This window comes from Narcine bancroftii, chromosome 4, assembly GCF_036971445.1.
Source record: "Narcine bancroftii isolate sNarBan1 chromosome 4, sNarBan1.hap1, whole genome shotgun sequence".
NCBI classification, from domain to species: Eukaryota; Metazoa; Chordata; class Chondrichthyes; order Torpediniformes; family Narcinidae; genus Narcine; species Narcine bancroftii.
The window spans coordinates 253,041,247-253,063,587 of NC_091472.1; the positions used below are offsets into that span (position 1 = coordinate 253,041,247).

At 39.8% G+C, this 22,341-nt stretch overlaps 1 long non-coding RNA gene across 3 annotated transcripts in view; it reads left to right on the forward strand.

Moving 5' to 3' along the window:
- The window catches only part of LOC138761871 (uncharacterized), a 53,115-nt gene that overhangs the window by 6,184 nt on the left and 24,590 nt on the right, over positions 1–22,341 (forward strand). For 2 of the 3 annotated variants that reach the window (XR_011356554.1, XR_011356556.1), the window contains exon 2: positions 10,308–10,398. This is a non-coding gene — a long non-coding RNA (uncharacterized lncRNA). Of the gene's footprint in view, positions 1–10,307; positions 10,399–14,118; positions 14,306–22,341 lie in introns of those variants that run through there. The other variant, XR_011356555.1, reaches the window with a different exon arrangement.

Consider the following 22,341-nt stretch of genomic DNA (forward strand, 5'->3'; position numbering starts at 1 on the left):
CAACACCTTATTTTTCATCTGGGCACTCTCCAGCCAGATGCCATTAACATTGACTTTTCTGGTTTCTGATAACCTGCTCTCCTCTTCCCTTCCCCCTTTCGCTTCCCCTTTCCAGTTCTCCTCCCTCCCTTCATGAATCATCAGTTATATATTTTTACCTTTGCTATATAAATGACATTGCTTGACCTGCTGAGTTTCTCCAGCTTTGTGTTTTAACTTTAATATAATATGTGAAACAATGTCGTAAATTTGATAACAAACAAAGCAAAAATTATCCAAAAAAAATGTTTCCACCAAAGCAAAACAAAATTCGTGTCTGTGGTTCAAAAAAAGGTTCGAGCTTCCCACAATGCCCCTTCCCCGATACATTATGTTTCAGTCACTGATTTTGTTAAAGGACCTAAAAAGTGCCTCAGGGAGAGAGTTCAGAATATGTACATCAGAATTACTGCTATGAACATTTAGTGCTATTTTTAAAAATGCTCGAGTAAAAGACTCTGCAAATTACAGGATTGAAGTCTGCAGATCCTGTGATTGTAGTTAAAACCACAAAAATGCTGGAGGAACTCAGCAAATAAATAGTGTCCATAGGAGGTAAAGATGTATAACCAATGTTTTGGGCCTGAACCCTTCTTCTAGGTATGAACATAAAGCATGTCTCATCCTTTCTGTCATTCCCTCCAATCTAGAGTGAGCTATTTTTTTGTGCAGTGACTAAGGTTTTCAGCCTTCAAAGGCCTCCAACTACCAAGTGCAATAAATTGCAGATAATAACAATCCCAACCAAGATAAAATATTTGTATGCTGAAAAGGTGTAACCAGACCATGCATTATAAAAGACAAATGAGCACAGATCAAATTCCAAGAATTTTTTAAAATCACAAGTTTCTGTACATGCATACACACATATCCATCCCATAATATCAAGAATATCAAAAGCAAGCAAATGAAATTCCTGTGCACACCCAAAGACACAATTATTGTCAATACATTCTCGTGACCAATATCTTGAGGATTAACATTTACTGGAAACTGAACTAAAAAAAATCACCATATATAACAAAAATATTTAAAAATTCTTCCTTTGTTCTTTTCTGATCCAACAATAATAGGTGATGTGCAGGTTATTACTTCTTCTGATGCCTTGTTTATGGGGTCAAGCCTCCTCTCTTATCAGTGATCCAGATGTCCATGTGTCTTTGAACTACCCACGTTAGCTATAATGACGCAAGACTGCTATAACTCTTGACTTCTGCATGTCATACAATTAGGAAGGTTTGAACCTTTAAATTTTACATTTTATACCCTTCAAAGCCTAACATAATTGTTATCATATTCTTCGTCCATCCCTATAATATAATATCTTATCTCTTGCGACCTTTGGCCTAGACACACATCTTAGAAACAGAGACAAAGAGTGTGCAGATAGGTCTTTTTCAGGAACGACCCTCAATTAACATGCTGGTGACATATACTTCACTCAGACCAAGGAGAAATCACACAATACCTTTTGTAAAAAAAATCTCAGCACCATAGTGTCCCTAAAAATGCAGGTCCAGTGAGCTCAGATCAATATTTTAAGGCTCTTCAGAAAATAAATCAGGAATGCAGTGGAGCACTAACCACTTGTTTGGATGGATGGATATTCTAGGCTGTGGGAGTATGTGCTGAGGGATGCACTGAAACTTGGTGTAGCCAACGCAAGGGCACTATGTGGAAGGTCCACAGTCTAGAGTCTTTCTGTTACTGGACATTGAGGGGCTGAGACCAAGGGGAAACCCCTCAAGCAACACAGAGGGGAGGTAATGATGAGTGGTGTTAACAGAGAAAATACAAATGAGTGATGGAAATGTATGGATACAAAACTAAAGGTAGGAAGAGAGTGAATGATTTTCCCTTTGTAAATATTGAATAAAGTATTTTGGTCATTAAAAAAAGATGCATCACAAGGAGACTCAGTCAGTGAACTGCATGTTGGATAGTGCAGTTCACTTGAATGGCATCTGTGTCACTTAACTCAATACCCACCTTCACTCGTATCCTATATTCAGAATAAACAATGTAATTGAAAGTACCCACAACCTGGGCCTACGATACCATGTTGGACCTTGACCTGCCCTATGGCTAGTGTCCAGCAAAAAATACATCCTCCTCAAACCAGGAGACCACTGGGAGAGCTGACTGCTTTATGTTGAATCTAGCATCCCAACACAAACAAATTAATAAATCCTCCTGTTGTCCCTCCTCTGTTAACTCTCCAGGTGTGCCTTCTTACAAACCTTCCTAATCACCACTTCCATGCAGGGTCTAACTGCCCAGTCTGAGTGCCACCAGTTCCATGCAGAATTTAAATGGCCTGTTAAAGGAGCTGCCAGTGGTTTATTTTAAAATCCCACAGCCTGGGCCCAAGATGGCGGCAGAGGGCACCAGAAAACGGGGAGACCTCCCACGGGATGACGACCATGGTGGCGGATCGGCGAGGGTGTCTGCGGCTGAAGAACATACAGGGAGGCTACTGGTGACTTGAGGCAAGGAACCTCCGTAGGCCAAGGGCTGCTGGTGACTGTGGTCAAAGGACTTACACACTAGGCTGCGGACTGCTGGAGACTGACTCAAGACTGGCTGAAGGGGTACCAGGTATTAAAACCAAGATGTAAGAGGATGCCAAGGGTGTTGAAGGCTTCCTTCCTTATTGTGTCAGAGGTGTGCATCTGGAGCTTGGGTTGCTGATGGTTTGAACTGAAAGCTGTGTGACTGCGGAGGCTGCAGGAGGTGCTGGAGGTGATGCCGTGGACGTTCAGTGATTCTGTGGGGATTTTTGCTTCTCCTCTGGCTGTGAGGAGTGCTGGGAAATTTCTGCTGATAGCAAATCTTCGTCTGCCTTATGGTAGACTAAAGGAAATTTTGTGTAATTTCACATTTTCTTTTTTATTACATGACAGTAAAATACTGTAATCTTGAAACGAATGGTTCAGAAAAGGAAGTTTGAGATTGTGAATTCAAATCTTTTATGGCAAGTTATGAAATCTAATTTCATAAGTATTATTGTATTTGGCATCAGCAAATGACAATGAAGGCCACAGTTTTTCTGTAAAACCCAAATGCTTTGATAATGTCCTTCAGGAAATGTGGCACATTAAGTGAGAATACATTAAAGCTATTTGAGGTCAACTCTTAATGCCTTTGAGGCATCCTGCCAAAGTACCAGAAAGAAGTATTATTTTGTCAGAGAGAAAGTATTTGACATTCTTTCTGGATTTTGTAGATTCAAATACAATACAAAATTCAAAAATGAACTCATCCATCAGATTGCTTTGTGCTTCTTGGTGCCTTCAATACCTGAACATCAAACTGGCTAATCTTGGATTTAATATTTTTGTTTGATAGATTCATTTGTTGGCTGTATTTTTTGTAGGAGAAGCATGAGCCGCTTGCCAGGATATCAATGTACAATAAACAATCAATGGAGGAATTTGGAGGGTCAGGCATCAACCATGGGGAAAATTGGTTAGTCAGTGTTCCAGGTCAGAACCTTTTGTTGAGACTCCTTTACAACATCTTGACCATTTCTGCCCATGGATGCTCCTGATTCACTGATTTCCTCCAGCTCATTGTTTGGTCAAGCCCCTGAAGTATTTTGTGATCCATAAACTGCTCGATTTAGGTGTTAGAGTACAGTCATGGTCCCAGGCCATTGTAGGTCATGTAACCTGGAGGAAAAACATGAGATGAAATGACAGTCCAGAATATTAATCTAATTTCCGACCCAACAGTGTAGCATCTTGACTTTGAATTGTTCTGGAACACATTTAGAGTAGCGGTTAGCACAACGCTGTTATAGTGCCAGCAACGTGAGTTCGTACGTGGCACTGCCTCTCAGGAATTTGTACGTTCTTCCTCTGTCTGTGTGGGTTTCCTCCCACCCTTCAAAACGTATGCCGATTTTAGGTCAATTGTGCATAATTGAACGGTACAGGTTCGTGGGCTGAAGGACCCGATACCATGCTGTATATCTAAATTTAATTTAAAATATGATAATCGTTGAATTGAGTCAGAAAGGATCATGATGGTGAAATTCACTTGATGAACCAAAGGCCTAAAAAGGAATTTTATAATGTGTGATTCTGGCCCAAACCATGCACCAAGCTCACTGTCCTGCACACAAGTGCCTGATCCGAACAAAACTCAAAATGTTTCACCACCTTTGCTGCCTTCACCCTGCTCTCACTTTCACGTAGTGCATCTTTGACTTTTCTATCTCCTTTCAGGGAATGTGACAGTGACCAATATCCAATCATGTTGGGCATCATCAATCTTCATGGATATTGGTTGACCTGCTAAGAAATTTCAACGTTTTCAATTTTTATTCCACAGATTTTTCTTTTGTTTTTTGAAAAGAGCACAAGGAGATGGTTGCACATCAGTCTGTACAAAACTTGAATCAGAATCACAATGTGCAAAACCAAACAAGAATCCCATCATCAATAAATGATTGTGAGGTTAAAATTCCAATGATTGAGCACGTCCAACTCTTCATTGTGTTCATGTGCCCAAACTCTAATGTGCAAAATTAAGTTTTTAAAATTAAATTTAAATTTAAAATGTTTAAATTTAGACATACACCACAGTAACAGGCCCTTCCGGCCCACGAGCCTACAATTACACCCAACTGACCTACAATCCCCATACCTTTTGAAGGAGAAAACTGGAGGAAATCCTTGCAGACACGGGAACAGCATACAAACTTCTTACAGATCAAACCTGGGTCACTGGAGCTGTAACAGCCTAGCGCTAACTGTTCACAGAAAACTGAAAGCATACAAAAATTAAAATGTACCTCTCTTCAGAGAACTAAAAACAAAAGACAGATACAGAGTCAATGGCTTCTATAGAGTGCGAGACTCAGGACTGGCAAGTGGAGGAACTTGTTGCAGTGTTATGACTGAAGAGACAAGCTGAAGACATACTCCAGGTCTAGCTAGGTCTCCTGCCAAGTTGTTCCAGTAGAATGGCAGCACTGACATCTCTCTAACAATGTGCCCGCAAATCCAGCCGGGTTAATTATCACCCAGTCAGTCAACTCACAATCATCCACCGAATGATAAAGGTTGTCACTGACATGGCTATCAGGCAGCTCCAAGTCGATCCACCAATGCCCAGTTTGAATTCTGCCAGGACCACTTAGGTTCAAACCTCATCATAGCCAAAGAGGTAAATTCTAGACTGAGAGTAGAATGACTCCCTCAATACAAAGCCAGAATTTGGCCATGAGGCATCAAAAAGCTCTGGTGAAGCTAGTTAATTAGCATCAATGGTTGCAGTCAAAGGAAGGTGGTTGTGGTAATTTATGTCAGGAGTTCAGAGTCAATGAGTCAGCCCACCACATCCATGCTGACCTATTTGCCCATTTACCCTAATCCTATTTTGCTTGCATTAGGACCACATATTTCTGTGCCTTGCCTGTATAATTGTCAGTTTAAATGCCTCCTGATCTCACTCCTATGGAAATTCATTCCATATCTCAATCACTCTCTATATATAAAAAAAACACTCCTCATGTTCCCTTTAATGCTCATTCATCTCACCTTAAATGTGCCCATTGTTTTTGATATCAACATGAGGGACTATCTGGCAAGTAACATTTGCTCAAACGTGACAAGCAATGTCATTCTCCAAGAACACTACTATTGCCATGTCCTCCACCATTACCATCCTGGGGACTTACTATTGACTAGAAGCTCAACTGGAGCAACTACTTAAAGGCCATCACTGTAGAATCTGGGTATCCTAACCTCCTCACACTCAAAACCTTTCCACCGAATGCAATGCTCATGCACTCTTTATGAACTAGTAAATGCCATGCCAGGGTATTCCAACAACACCTTCTGAACTCACAACCTCTACCACCAAGGCAGATAATGCAGTGGGCACATGGGAGTACTATCATGTACAGGCTTCCCTCTAAGTCACACAGTGTCCTGATATAGAAAATGTACTGCTGGCCTTTTATTATTTGTTGGATCTCAGTCAAGGAATTTTTACCCAAGAGCACCAAAAATATTGCTTTCACAAGAAGGCATCTTCTCAAGGGCTAGTATGATTCAGCAATGAATGTGATGCACAGTTTCCAAAAAAAAATTATTATGAAACAAATACGAAAAAGGAGGTTACAGTCCGGTGGGGAGTGAAGAGTGGCCTGTTCAACAGAAAGTAAAGCAGTCAGGAATGTCATAATAACTTGCTGAATAAGCAGTTTTCAGTTCTGAGAAAGGATTCACCAGGGAGGGTGGCAAGACCTAGACTACAGCACCAGGGGATGGAGAGGTGATCCATGGGAGTTCTAGTGGCTGAAAGGTTGTGGCCTGGGCGTCTCTAGCAGGTGCTGTCGTTAGTTCACTTGCTTTCAGTGGTGAAAAAGTTTACAAAGGATAAAAAAAAACCAGACTATGGTTGAAGGGGAGGAGAACTTTAGTCTGCAGGGAGATGATCTGATCAGTTGGGCGGTAAAATGGCAAATGGAATTTAATTCAAAGAAGTGTGAGGTAATGCATTAGGTAATGACAGGGGAATGAGCAATAAATGGAAGGATATTGAATGGTTTAGAAGAACAAAGGCACCTTTAACTGTATTCAGATCCTGACAGCCGCTGAATAGGTCATTAAGTTAAGACAACTTTTTTATAGTAGCAGACATAGTAAGTAGAGAAATGGGGGGTTATTCTAGACTGCAACATGCGACAGATCACAGTTTGAATAGTGTGTGTACAGTTCTGGTCAGGAGATCATTGGAAAGATGTAGGTGCTGTGGTGAGGTGCAGATAGGAGGACAAGGATTTTGCCAGAATTGGAACACTGCAGCTATGTGAGAAGATCAGATAACTGCCAAGTCAAAGGGGTGACCATAGGTACCCTCATGTGGCCCCAGCTATACCTGCCTTTTTGTTGGTCATGTGGAGCAGTCCATTCTAAAAGCCTACACAGGCAAGGCTTTTCAACTCTTCCAAGGCTATATCGATGACAAATTTGGTGCTGCCTCGTGCACTTTGCGGCCAACTTCCACCCCAACCTCAAATTCACTTGGCCCCTCTCTAACAAAAGTCTCTCCTTTCTCAATCTTTCTGTCCCCATCTCAGGAGACAAATTCTCGACAGACATTTTCTACAAACCCACCAACTCCCACACCTGCATCAACTACAGCTCTATTCTCTCTAACATTCCTTTCTCACAGTTTTTCTGTTTCAGTTGCAACTGCACCCAAGATGAGGTCTTCCTTGTGAAATGTCCTCCTTCAAAAAGCCATCCCAGGCCCTCCTCCTTCCCACCCCCCCACCCCATCTCTATCTCTTCCCTTCCCTTATCCCTATGTCTTCTTTCTTCTAGCTCAGGGATGTCAAACTCAAATTCACGGAGGGCCAAAATTAAAAACTTGGACGAAGTCAAGGGCCGAACTAAATATTTATTGAAAATTTTCAACAATATCTGCATGTTTTCTCTTCTTTCAACATATGTAATGTTAAACTTTTTCTTATTAAAATAAATGTTTAATAATAGTTTTGGATAAACTCTTTCCAGAAGCATTAACAAATGAGAAATAAAATATTCAATAAATAATATTTCTCTATAGAGGATTTGTCAAATGTTGCTAGTGTGCTGTCGAATAGTAAAATCTGAGGGCTATTGAGAATGTGGGAGAATAACATGATTCCTGAAACAATCAAATGGGTGACTAATTGTGGGCATGAACTCTAGCAGGGTTATTTGCCATGCCCTTTTTCCATTGGTACAGATATCCTTTGATTTACACACTTTTCAAGTTTTATGCCTAATGAGCTTGTATCCAGGTGCAGGACCATTTTTAACCAGGAATATATTTATCACTGTGACATGAAACTATTGGAAGATTGTTTTATCCTGAGATTAAAGTTCATAATCCTTACTCAGGCCTGTGTGCGGGAGGGCGGGGTTTGCGGGCGATCGGGTTGGACAACGACAGTGCGGGGGCATCAGCTCTCGCTGCAGGGCGGCATCTCGGCGGATCAGCGGCCCCGTCAGCATGAGTCGCGGGTCGGCCTGCGGTAGAGAGGGGGAGTAGGCAACGGTCCTGGCGAGGTCAGGCCCGAGGCCTCCAGTTCCGGGCGCTGGGAAGTGGCCTTGGCTTCCCCTGACACCGGCCAGGCCCCAAAACCAGAGTCCAAGGTGAGACCCTGCAACGTAAACAGAGGAGGTGGGGGTGATTAGCGGGCTGACTCCAATGCATTCTGGGATTTATAGTATTAGCTGTGCATGCGCTATACTGGCGCGGCGGCCAGCGGGCCACCTCTAATACATTTTTGAAATGATCTTGCGGGCCAAATATGTGTGTTCTAGCTCTAGACCCGTTCATGCCAGGCCTCTGCCTGGAGGCCGGCTACAAGCGCGGATGTAAAATATAAAACTTACCTTACGTGGAACAGCCCTAAAAGGCTGCTCCTGCACCACATTCATGTCGAGCAGCACCTTGTAGCACCCTCCAGAGCCGATGGAGGCTGGGTGACTGGTGTCGTAGCGCCGCGTGGGCAAGCCCACAATTTACTGTGACTCTGTGGTGTTCTAATGAGAAGGACATTTTCAGATTGGAGGTAAACACATCCCCTGGTGCAAGATTTGAATTATTTCATGAATTTTGGAGATATGCTACTGTGAAGAGTTTTTAAAAATCTCTTTCCTGAGTTAATTTTTGAGGCATGTTTTGACATGATGCATCACCAGGTCAGGGTTCTTTAGAAACAAAAGGAAAATTCTTTGGCAATTTCTCCCACCAAAATGATGACATTTTTCTGGCTGGCCGCTGTCAGTCAGCATTTTAAATTGAGCATTGGCTGTGATTTTTCATATTGTCTGCTATTCCAAGGCACAATTTGTTATCAATTTCACATCTGTCTTGTAAACATTAAAAGTAAGAAATTATTCATGGAATCATTAAGATATTCCAGGACTCTCACTAGTCTGCCTTTAGAATAGCCTTGGAACTTACCATACATAACACAGATGACTCATTCTTTTCCATGGTTTAATTTTCAGTTCCCCCCCCACCTCCCTGCCCCAATGATAAGCTGTGACTTAAGTAGCTCAGGGTAGAGGGGGGTTTTCAGGGTGTTTTCAGCTCACCCTGTAACACAAAGCAACAATGAGAGATTTGTTTGAAGTGACTGTCTGCACTGTTCGAGACCTACAACTGAAAATAATAGTCCAAATGTTCCCATTACATAACATTCTAGCAGAGTTTGTTTCCTGAGTCATTCCACAGAGATTTCTAATGTTTCAGCAAAAGTTGTGATAATGTTTGGCCGTGACATTGTGCAGTATCTTCAGGACTTCAAAATTCACTTCCCCTTAGCATGTGCTGCAGCTGCTCTTCCTTAGACAAAGAAGTTCCCTTTGATATCTTTGTGAATCCTTGCATTTATAGAGGCTAAGCACACTGCTACAGAAAAAATAAAAAGAATCTGGTTATCTTATTAAAAATAAAAATGTCTTGATAGCCAATAAATTAAGGATAAATAGTTTGCAGTGATTTGAATAGAGGCATAACCAGGACTTCCAACAATACAGACTCTGTCTTTTAAAATGTGAATAAGATACTCAGATTAGGGAATATATGTAAAGAGGAAAACAGAATTAGCATTTCAGCTGAATTTTCATCAGATGTTGTAACAAAGCTTTTTTTTTCATTTGTGTTCAGTCCAATTGGGTTCCTGGAAACCAGGGGGAAAACCCCAAAGCAAAGAAGTTGGAATGTTGGCAACTTTGTCAGGGACTTGTGAAGTATGGCAACTCGACCTACTAAGCAGGAGGTCTCCTTCCAACATCTGGTACATGATGTCATATCCTGAGGTTCCTGAGATCCTGCTGTTTAGATAGGTCAGGAAGCTTATCCCCTGCCAGCAGGATCTTGTTGGGCAGATGGTACCTGCTGAGAGCAACACCTCAGCACTGACACCCCACCCCTGCGCTCCCTCCCCCCTGCAGCTGCAAGGACAAAAGGAACAACCTGCTGCAACTCCCTGAAGCCTCTGATCAGGTCTCCCAGGGCAGCAAAGGTGCAACTCACCATTCAGAGTAGCAGAAAATACACACAGAAAACTTCAACATTTGGCAACTATCCACAAACTTTACAAAGATTATTACTGAGTTTACAAAGTTTGTTCTTGCCACAGGTTCTGTGAAGGGAGCCTTTCACTGCATCATTTCCAATGAGATTGAAGTTGATTTGACTGTCAAGTTTTCATCCACCTCCAACTCACTATGCTCTTGCTTTGTTTTTAAAAGTGAATTTGGGTGAGCCCAAGAACACACTTGGAGACTACATTTGGAGACTAAATTTAAATCATTCTGATTATGTGATCAACAATTGGAGACAGTAAGTACCAAAGACAAGATGTTTAAACTTCTTCCCCACTATCCTGTTCAACAAATATATTCAAATATTTAGTCCAACATGTTCAGCATATCTTGTATCTCATTTTGCTTTAGACAGCTTCTTACCTTGTCTAAGATTTAAGAAGATTTCCTGTAGCATTACATTTGACAAAGGGCTCAGGCCCAAAACATTGCTTTTCCTTTACTTCTTATAGATACTGCATGATCTGTTGAATTTCCCCAGTCCTTTTGTGAATTGCACTGCAATCACAGCGTCTACAGACTTTCCTGTTTAACTTAATTTAACAGCTTGTTATGTAGTACAAACCAAATGCCTTTTCTGGAAGTCAAAACACCCCATTACAGAACTTAAAACAAAAGGTCAGAATTCCCCCATGTAAAACAAAACCAATACTTGCTATTTTTGTTGCTCAGATAAACCTGAAATTATAACTGATCGTTGTGAACCTAAACATGTCATAGTTTGCCTTTTGTCTTCCTTAAAGATGGTTTGGTTTCTGTTTGGCATCTCAGTTCTTTTTTTTGGAACATTTTATTTTTAATTTGCATCAATGCATACATATAAATTCTTCATCATATAACAATACAAAATAATAAAAATGATACCAAATGATATATATATTTTTCTTTTTATCCCTCTCCCTCCCCCTCCCCAAAAAAAATAAAAGAGAGAAAAAACGGAAAACACCTGAATTTATTATCATTCACTATTCATATATTCCTAACATTTTATTCTATCCAGAACATATTAATTGGGAGGAATGGGTGTTATGGACAATGTGGATGGACTCTTACGAATGAAATCCTTATGGTTTCCAAATCGTATAAAAATTCTCAGGATGATTCCTTAAATTATAAGTAATCACTTCTAATGGAATACAATTTTGAATTTCCGTATGCCGTCGATCCAACCTTATAAAATTATCTGACTTCCATGTTACTGCCATACATTTCCGTGCCACTGCTTTGCTACACTCAAAAACTTTTGTTGATATTTGTCTAACTTTAATTTGGTATCAATGTCATATAAATCACCAAGCAAAAATATTCTGGATCTTTTGGTATCTGTATCTTCATAATTTGTCCCAATAATATATTCAAATCTTCCCAAAATTTTCTCACTTTTTCACAAAACCAAACTGCATGTAATAAGATTCCTGTTTCTTTGTTACATCTTAAATATTTGTCAGAACAAATGTAATTTATATGGAGGGTAGTATAATTTTTTTAATTTTTTTTATTTTTCACGCTATAAACCATATTGACCAAGATACATACAGACATTTTTCTTCTTAAATATATACAGTGTCGTTTTCTCCCCCTTTTTCCCCCTCCCTTCCCTCCCTCCCTCACCCCTTTCCCCATTTATTTGAAGTTCAATCTATAAGATACCTTAAACCCATTAAACAATGTTGTCACTTAATAAAAACAAACAAGAAATTTTACTGAGTCAGTTCTTTTCGTTATCTTCTCCTTCTGTCATTTTTGGTGGTGGAAGTCCATGGTAGGATTTCTCTATTGTGTTTCATGTATGGCTCCCATATTTGTTCGAATATTGTGATGTTATTTCTTAAATTATATGTTATTTTTTCTAATGGAATACATTTATTCATTTCTATATACCATTGTTGTATTCTCAAGTTGTCTTCTAATTTCCAGGTTGACATAATACATTTTTTTTGCTACAGCTAGGGCTATCATAACAAATCTTTTTTGTGTTCCATCCAAATCGAGTCCAAATTCTTTGTTTCTTATATTACTTAGGAGGAAGATCTCTGGTTTTTTTGGTATATTGCTTTTTGTCATTTTATTTAATAACTGGTTTAGATCTTCCCAAAATTTTTCCACTTTCTCACATGTCCAAATTGCATGAATTGTTGTTCCCGTTTCCTTTTTACAGCGAAAACATCTGTCTGATACTGTTGAGTCCCATTTATTTAACTTTTGAGGTGTGATGTATAGCCTGTGTATCCAGTTATATTGTATCATGCGTAACCTCGTGTTTATTGTATTTCTCATAGTTCCGGAGCATAGCTTCTCCCATGTTTTATTCTTTATCTTTATGTTTAGATCTTGTTCCCATTTTTGTTTAGGTTTACCGTTTGTTTCCTCATTCTCCTTTTCTTGCAGTTTGATGTACATGTTTGTTACAAATTTTTAAATTATCATTGTGTCTGTAATCACATATTCAAAATTGCTTCTTTCCGGTAACCTCAGACTGTTTCCCAATTTGTCCTTCAAGTAGGTTTTCAGTTGGTAGTATGCAAACATTGTATCGTGAGTTATATTATATTTATCCTTCATTTGTTCAAAGGATAATAATTTATTTCCCGAAAAACAATTTTCTATTCTTTTGATCCCTTTTCTCTCCCATTCTCTAAAGGAAAGGTTATCTATTGTAAAAGGGATTAGCTGATTTTGCGTCAATATTAGTTTTGGTAGTTGGTAATTTGTTTTATTCCTTTCTACATGAATCTTCTTCCAAATGTTGAGCAGATGATGCAATACCGGTGAATTCCTACGTTGCACCAATTTTTCATCCCATTTATATAGTATATGTTCAGGTATCTTCTCCACCAATTTTATCTAGTTCTAATCTGGTCCAATCTGGTTTTTCCCTTGTTTGATAAAAATCTGATAGGTGTCTTAATTGTGCGGCTCTATAATAATTCTTAAAGTTTGGTAGTTGTAAGCCTCCTTGTTTGTACCATTCTGTTAATTTATCTAGTGCTATCCTCGGATTCCCCCCTTTCCATAAGAATTTCCTTATTATTTTCTTTAACTCCTTGAAGAATTTCTCTGTTAGGTGTATTGGTAATGACTGAAATAGGTATTGTAGCCTTGGGAAAATGTTCATTTTAATACAGTTTATCCTTCATATCAGTGTTAGTGGTAAGTCTTTCCAATGCTCTAAGTCATCTTGTAATTTTTTCATTAATGGATGGTAATTGAGTTTATATAGATGGCCGAGGTTTTTATTTAGTTGTATATCTAGGTATCGCATTGCTTGTGTTTGCCATCTAAATGGCGATTCTTTCTTAAACTTTGTGAAATCTGCATCATTCATTGGCATTGCTTCACTTTTATTTGCGTTGATCTTGTACCCCGATACTTCTCCATATTCCTTCAATTTCCTATGTAATTCTTTTATTGATATTTCTGGTTCTGTTAGGTATATTATAACGTCATCTGCAAATAGACTGATTTTATATTTCTCTTTTATTTTTATCCCTCTTATTTTATTTTCTGTTCTTATCAGTTCTGCTAGTGGTTCTATAGCTAATGCGAACAGCGAGGGAAATAGTGGACATCCCTGCCTTGTTGATCTGCTTAAGTTAAATTGTTTTGATATATATCCATTTACTGTCACTTTCGCCAATGGTCCCTTATATAATGCTTTAATCCAATTAATATATTTCTCTGGTAGGCTGAATTTTTGTAGTACTTTGAATAAATAATTCCATTCTACTCTGTCAAAGGCCTTCTCTGCGTCTAAAGAAACCGCACTGTTGGAGTTTTATTTCCTTCTACTGCATGAATTAAGTTAATAAATTTACAGATATTGTCTGTTATTCGTCTTTTTTTAATAAATCCAGTTTGGTCTAGATTTAGTATTTTTGGTACATAGTCGGCCAATCTGTTTGCTAATAGGAGGGTAGTAGTTTGAGCAGTCTGATTTCTCGCCTTTGTTTTTGTACAGGGTGATGATGGTGGCATCACGAAGATCCTGAGGCAATTTACCTTGGTCCCAACAAAGCTTGAAAAACTCATGCAGTTTGGCATGCAGAGTTTTGCCGCCAGCCTTCCAGACTTCTGGGGGGGATTCCATCCATACCTGCTGCTTTGCCACTTTTCAGTTGTTCGATTGCCTTATATGTCTCATCCAGGGTGGGAACCTCATCCAGCTCTAGCCTTAGGGGCTGTTGAGGGAGCTGGAGCAGGGCGGAATCTTGGACTGAGCGGTTGGCACTGAAAAGAGATTGGAAGTGTTCTGACCATCGGTTGAGGATGGAGATCTTGTCGCTGAGGAGGACTTTGCCGTCTGAGCTGCGCAGCGGGCTTTGGACTTGGGGTGAGGGGCCGTACACAGCCTTTAGAGCCTCGTAGAAACCCCTGAAGTCGCCAATGTCCGCGCTGAGCTGGGTTCGTTTGGCGAGGCTAGTCCACCACTCATTTTGGATCTCCCGGAGTTTGCGCTGAAGATGGCTGCATGCTTTGCGGAAACTGCCAAAATGTTTGGCCTGGAAGTCAGCCTGAAGAAAACTGAGGTCCTCCATCAGCCAGCTCCCCACCATGACTACCAGCCCCCCCACATCTCCATCGGGCACACAAAACTCAAAACGGTCAACCAGTTTACCTATCTCGGCTGCACCATTTCATCAGATGCAAGGATCGACAATGAGATAGACAACAGACTCGCCAAGGCAAATAGCGCCTTTGGAAGACTACACAAAAGAGTCTGGAAAAACAACCAACTGAAAAACCTCACAAAGATAAGCGTATACAGAGCCGTTGTCATACCCACACTCCTGTTCGGCTCCGAATCATGGGTCCTCTACCGGCACCACCTACGGCTCCTAGAACGCTTCCACCAGCGTTGTCTCCGCTCCATCCTCAACATCCATTGGAGCGCTTACACCCCTAACGTCGAAGTACTCGAGATGTCAGAGGTCGACAGCATCGAGTCCACGCTGCTGAAGATCCAGCTGTGCTGGATGGGTCACGTCTCCAGAATGGAGGACCATCGCCTTCCCAAGATCGTGTTATATGGCGAGCTCTCCACTGGCCACCGTGACAGAGGTGCACCAAAGAAAAGGTACAAGGACTGCCTAAAGAAATCTCTTGGTGCCTGCCACATTGACCACCGCCAGTGGGCTGATAACGCCTCAAACCGTGCATCTTGGCGCCTCACAGTTTGGCGGGCAGCAACCTCCTTTGAAGAAGACCACAGAGCCCACCTCACTGACAAAAGGCAAAGGAGGAAAAACCCAACACCCAACCCCAACCAACCAATTTTCCCTTGCAACCGCTGCAATCGTGTCTGCCTGTCCCGCATCGGACTTGTGAGCCACAAACGAGCCTGCAGCTGACGTGGACTTTTTACCCCCTCCATAAATCTTCGTCCGCGAAGCCAAGCCAAAGAAGAGAGGAGGGTAGTATAATTGATGTAAAAAATTATATTGAACCATTTAATATCTAATATTGATTGTATTGGTTACACTCTCCTGGCATAATCTTGACCAAACCTCATCATGAATCTGTATATTTAAATCTTTTTGCCATTTTTTTTCTGCATTGTGTCTTGTAATTATATATACATATTAGTAATAAATTTCTCAATAAATATATGAATTATTAAATACTCAAATGGGCTCTGTTTCAGAAGTCTAAAATTTGCACCTAATTTCTTTTTTTAAATATGATTTAAGCTGATGGTATGAAAAAATAGTTTTATTTGGTGTATTGTATTTCTCTTTTATTTGTTCAAAAGTCAAGAAAAAAGAACTTAAGAAACAATCTTTTATCCTCTTTATCCCATTATTGTGCTAGATATCAAAGAAATGATTATTTAAAGTAAAAAGAATAAGTGGATTCTGCTTTAACATCATCTTAGTTATTTGATAGTTCTTAATTCCTCTTTGTATATAAATTTCATTCCTTATCTTGAATAAATGTTTTAAAATTGGTACTCCTTTCAAAAGTTCTTTGTTCCATTTATACAAAAAATGTTCTGGATTAGTTTCTCCTATATTATTTATTTCAATATGTACCCACGTTATCTTCTCCCCAATTTGATAACAGGAGGATAGAAATTTTAATTGCACTGCTTTATAATAATTTTTAAAATTCAGCAACCGTAATCCTCCCTGATCAAATTTCCAAGTTAATTTTTCCAAAGCTATCTTTGGCATTTTATCACGACAAATAAATTTTCTTACATTTTTATTTAATTCTTGAGAAAACTTCATTGGATTCGGAATAGGTAACAACTGAAATAAATATTTCAACCTGGGAAAAATATTCATCTTTATAAAATGTATCCTTCCTATTAAAGTTATTCGTAAATCTTTCCATCTCTTTAAATCTTCATTGATTTTTTTGTGTAATGGTACATAATTCAATTTAAATAAATTATTTAACTTTCTATCAATATTAATTCCTAAATATTTAATTGTTTCCTTTTGCCACTTAAACTTTATCACCTGCTTTCTTAATGTATAGCCCCCATCATTCACAGGCATCACTTCACTCTTACCTACATTGAGTTTATAACCTGATATCAAACCATATTCTGCCAATTGTACATTTATTTTCTTCAATTATATTCTGGTTCTGTCAGATATAATATAACATCATCTATAAACAAGCTAACTTTAGGTTCTCTATCTTCTATCATAAAACCATTAATCTCATTATCTCTTCTTATCACTTTTGCCAATGGTTCTATATCCAATGCAAATAAAAATGGTGATAATGGGCATCCTCGATAATGGAAAAGATTTAGATATTTGCCTATTCATGGCCACCTTAGCCTTTGGATGATAATACAAAGCTCCTATCCAATTTATAAAATCATTTGGAATTCTGAAAACATTCAATACTTTAAATAAAAAGTCACATTCTAGTCTATCAAATGCTTTTCCCTCATCTAAACATCTTGGTTCTTGTTTGGGTCTGCAGAGTAGGGGAGTGTGGTGCATAGTCTATGTCCCATTAGAAGCTCAGCAGGTGACATGCCACATTGAATTGGCGAAGCTCCGGAACTCAATAGAGCTAGATATGCATCTGAGCCACTGTCTAGTGCTTTCTAGAGCAACTGTTTAATTATGTGAACTCCTTTCTCTGCTTTGCTGCTTGACTGTAGATGCAAAGGACTTTTGAAGTTGCATGTTAGAAATCATACTCTTCTGCAAATTCTGGAATTTTTTACAACTGTAGCATGGTCCACTGTGACTGTAGACAATTTGAGGAATTCTGTGTCCTGCAGAGTGATTTCATATATTTGATCATGCAAGCAGCAGACATGCTAGGAAGCCGAGCAATCTCCAGATAGTTCGATAGATAATCAATAACCAGCAAGTAATTCTTCCCATCCATGTGGAACAGATCAGTCCAAACTTTCTCCCATGGTTCTGCTGATACATCATTTATTATCATGGGTTCCTTTGTCTGCTTTGTGTGATGTTTCAAACAGGTCACACAGCTTGAATCCATCCTGTTAATGTCAGCATTTATTCATAGTCAATAAACAGCAGTTCTGGCTCTCCTCTTGCATTTTTCAATTCCAAGGTGCCCCTCATGCACCCTTTCCAGCATCTCTTGTCGTAGTGATTGAGGAATGATAATTCTGTTCTGTCTGAGTAGAAGCCCATTGACAACACTCAGCTCAGCTCTGATGTTGTAGTATGGTTGACATTCATCTCTAGGTCATTCTTCATTCAGATTCTTTACCTTCTGTAGAATTGTAACCTTTTCTGTTTCCGCTGTGATCTGCTTAGATTTCATGTCAGATACGGGAAGAGATTTAGTGATCAGATTCCTATGGAGATTCACATCTATCTCTGTGAACTCTCATTGGGTGCTTCACTCTGTGTTATTGCCTTGGATAACACATCAGCTAACACAATAAGTTTCCCTGGTGTGTACACCAATTCAAAGTCATAATATTGTAGCTTCATCATCAGTCTTTGGATTCTTGGTGACATTTCACTGAGATTTTTCTTGATTATTGCTATTAATGGCATATAGTCTGTCTCTGCCACGAATGTTGGTATACTATACACATAACTGTGGAATTTCTCGAGTTCACAGACCAGATTTGGGCATTCTTTCTTGATCTGTTCCAATCAACATTCAGATGTGGTCATCATCCTTGATGCATAAAGTCTGAAGTAGTACAGCACCTATTCCATCTTTTGAAGCATCCATGGATATTTTTGTCTTTCTGGATGCATCAAAGAATGTCAAAAGTACTGGTTCTGAGGTTAGAATGGTCTTCAGTTGGCCCCATTCTTCCTCGTGGTTATCTGTCCACTTGAATTCACATTTGTCTTGTAACAACTTCCTTAGGTACATTGTTTTGGAAGACAGGTTTGGTGTGAATTTACCAATGAAATTAATAATTCCCAGCACTCTCAACATGCCTTTTTTGTCAGTGGGTCTGGGCATCTCTAAAATTGCTTTCACCTTACTCTACATCTGCCTCTGACATCTGTAAGGTAAAAACATCATGAGATGGGACCGGAGAAGGAGTCACCCAGTTCTAAGGAGTAACAGAATGCAGATGTGACCTTGTACACTCAAGATAAGCTTTGCACTAACAAGAATGATGTGCAGCAGGCTAACAGAGAAGGATAGCAACAGTTTATTCATTGGACAATGTAATGGTATGATAATTTACTAAGTACGTATCCTGAGGTATAAAAAAAACACCACTTGCTGATAACGGCAGAATGCGCCTTCTCCAACTAACACTGTTAGTTGCAAGTGTTACAATCCGGTAATAAAGAACAAAGAACCTTGATTTCGACTCAGTCTGGTGTTTGACTCACTCATTCATGAACAAAGCAGACCTAACACATCTTGTCTTCCAGAAAGGTGATTTCATTCACACCAACTGGCATTTTTCTCTGTTTAACTTTAATCCATACTTCTGGATGTGTTGTGTTGTTTTTGTGTGGATCCCCATTGGATCATGTCATCCATGTACACATGTACCCCATTTATGCCTTGTATGATGTGCTCCATTGTTCTGTGGAGCACTTCCGGAGCTGAGGAAATTCCAAAAGGCATCCTCAGACAAGAGTATCAGCCAAACGGTGCTATCATCATACAGTTTTATTTTCCAGAAGCCCTGGGATGCATCCAATTGAGTGAAAAACTTTGTACTGGCCATCACACTTGTAATTTCATTCCTGGTTGGAATCTGATAATGTTCCCTCTTTAAATTGGCATTCAAAACTTTTGGATCCATGCACTCACATAGGTCACCATTCTTCTTTTTGACACACACCATTGAATTCACCCATTCTGTGAGCTCTTCCGCTTTCTTTATGACTCCTAGTGTCATCATTCAGTCGACTTTCTGCTTGAGCTTTTATTTTAGTGGTGCTGTGTTATGGATTTGTGTTAACCCTTAGTTTAATGTTAAAACTATATTTTATCTAGATATGTATTCTAAGTTAGTTAGTTGTGGGCTGGTAAAGGGTCACACAGGTCAGCACACTTACACAGAACCATTGTTTTCAGAGAAGAGTGTTCATTTTCGGAGTCACCGTGTCTTGGAAGGACAGAACCAATGGATTTTAAGTAGTTCCTTAATTATTGAAGAACAATGGAGTGTTTGCTTTGCTAAAAACTGAAGTATTTAAGTACTCAATAAGAACTGTTGAGGAAGCCATCTGTTTTTAAACAAAGCCACTTAAACCTTTTGAAACAGAGGTGAAGTAATCTTTCAGAATCATGTTGTCTACAAGACGGAACTATGAAGATCACATGTTTTACAAGAAACTGGGGTTGGCAACTGTTTACAGTTACAGCCACCTGATTTCAAGAAATATATTATCGAATTCAAACATTTTTAGTTCAGTTCATTTTGGAGTTGACAGAAGTCAAAACCCTGTGACACACAGGGTTTGAAACCTTGTGAAGGACAGGGTTGAGTTACAGTAATCAGAATAGGTGCTGTTGTGTGTGTTACTCCTGGGAAAAGGGGAACACAGGATCAGTGGCTTTTGAAATAAGGAAGACCACTTCACTGTCTTTTTAGAAAAGGACAGAATTCTACTGGGTCTATTTTTGGAAGGCCACTTCATTTAACTCTTGTCTGGGTTTGTGAATTCATCATGGAAGAAAATAGCCACATTCCTTGTCTCCTGGAAAAGAGGACAGAATTGTGAGTAAAGAGGCCTGAGATATGATATTTAAAAGCACATTGTAGTGGCACTATGGTGGCACTACAACTTCCAGAATGAAGTGAACTGGCCACGTGACATCAGCACGTAATGACATCAGTGCATGTCGAGCACGTGATTCAGGCTTTTAAAAGGTTGCGAGGGTGATGAAGATAAAATCCATTTGATTCACTCTGAAAAAACCTTGTGTAATTATTTCGTCATGTCCACTGTGATTCCAGTGGCCACAATTGGTGACCCTGATGAGCCCAAAAATGTATTTTTGGACAAACATGGACTCTGCAGCTGTTGCTGTGAAGCTGCCACCTTTCTGAACAGCTGAGCCGGAACTGCGGCTCCAACAGGCTGAAGCACAATTTCACCTTCACAAAGTCGAATTGGACACCACTTATTATTACCATCTTGTCAATGCCCTGAACCAGGCTGTCGCTAAGAGGGATCCATCATGTACCAGCAAGTACGACACTTCAAAGGAACTTTTATTACATATATATGGTAAGTCCCATAGGGAAAGGGCAGCCAAGCTATTACATCTTGATGGGTTGGGAGACTGGGCCCCTTCAGAACTAATGGATGAGATGCTTTTTCTGACACCTGGTGAAAGACCCAATATGTTATTCGAGCAGCTCTTTTTAGAGCGAATGCCAGATGATATTAGACTCTTGTTATCCAATTGTTCATTTGAAGACCCAAGAGCTGTAGTGGAGGCTAAAAAGCACAGCAAGGCAAGGCAAGTCTTCACCACCAACCTCTCCAATATTGACCCCCGTGTCACACTCTAGTGCTCTTAGCACATCACTCCCTACAAACTGGCAAACCCCCCAAGACAAGCAAGAAGCCCGTGGACACTTTGTCTTGGTATTATTACCACAGGCATTGGGGAGTAAATGCTCACAAGTGCCTTCTGTCCTGCTTGCTCATGGGAAACACTCAGGCCAACTGCCAATAAGAGCTTCAGCAGTTGGCGAGAAAGCTGCAAGCCTACTGTGTGGATGGGTCCAGTTGTCCCAGTGAAAATTTCTGGGGACATGGGTTCAGAAGTTAGTGTATTTCCACCCACTGGTTTTGACACACACCATCCTACCCCGGACTGGCAACTACGAGCAGTTAACAGTTCCAACATTCCAACCTTTGGCACCAGGAAGATGAATATCAAGTTTGAGAATCACCTCTACACTTGGCTATTTATTATAGCAGCAGTATCCCGACCTTTGCTTGGTGCAGATTTTCTTCAGGGTCATTCATTCCTCGTCGACTTAAAAGGGCATCAGCTAATAGATGGAACTACTTTTCAGTCTATTCCTCTGGCAGACGCCTATACCCTGCTCTGTGCCTTCAAACATTAAGTAAACCAGTAGATGAATTCTCCAAGCTGTTGGAAGATTTCCCTGAGATTACTACTCTACAGTTTTCTGCCTCCACTGCAAAGTATGGTGTTACTCATCCCATTTGTACCAAGGACCCTCCTATCCATGTCGCTTTCCTCCAGAGAAGCTGTATTTAGCTAAGGAAGATGGAGGAACTAGGCATAATTCGTAGGTCTAACAGCCCCTGGGCATCTCCATTACATATGTTCCAAAAACACAATGGAGGTTGGCAACCTTGTGGAGATTACAGGTGGCTTAATGATGCCACCAATCTGGATCGTTATCTGATACCTCATATTCTGGATTTTTCAGCTACTTTTCATGGAGTAAAGATCTTCTCCAAAATAGACTTGGTGTGTGGCTATCACTAAGAACCAGTAGAGCCAGAAAAATTTTCAAAAACAGCAATAATTACCCCATTTGGGTTGTTCAAATTTTCATGGATGCCATTCAGATTAAAGAATGCCACTCTATCATTTCAATAGGGCAATGGATGCTTTAGGTTGTGGTATGACCAATGTCTTAATTTACCTCAATGACATTTTAGTGGCCAATGCAACTAAGGAAGAACATTTGGAACATCTTCAAACTCTTTTTATTCATCCTCAAATCTTTGGACTGACCTTCAATACAGATAAATCC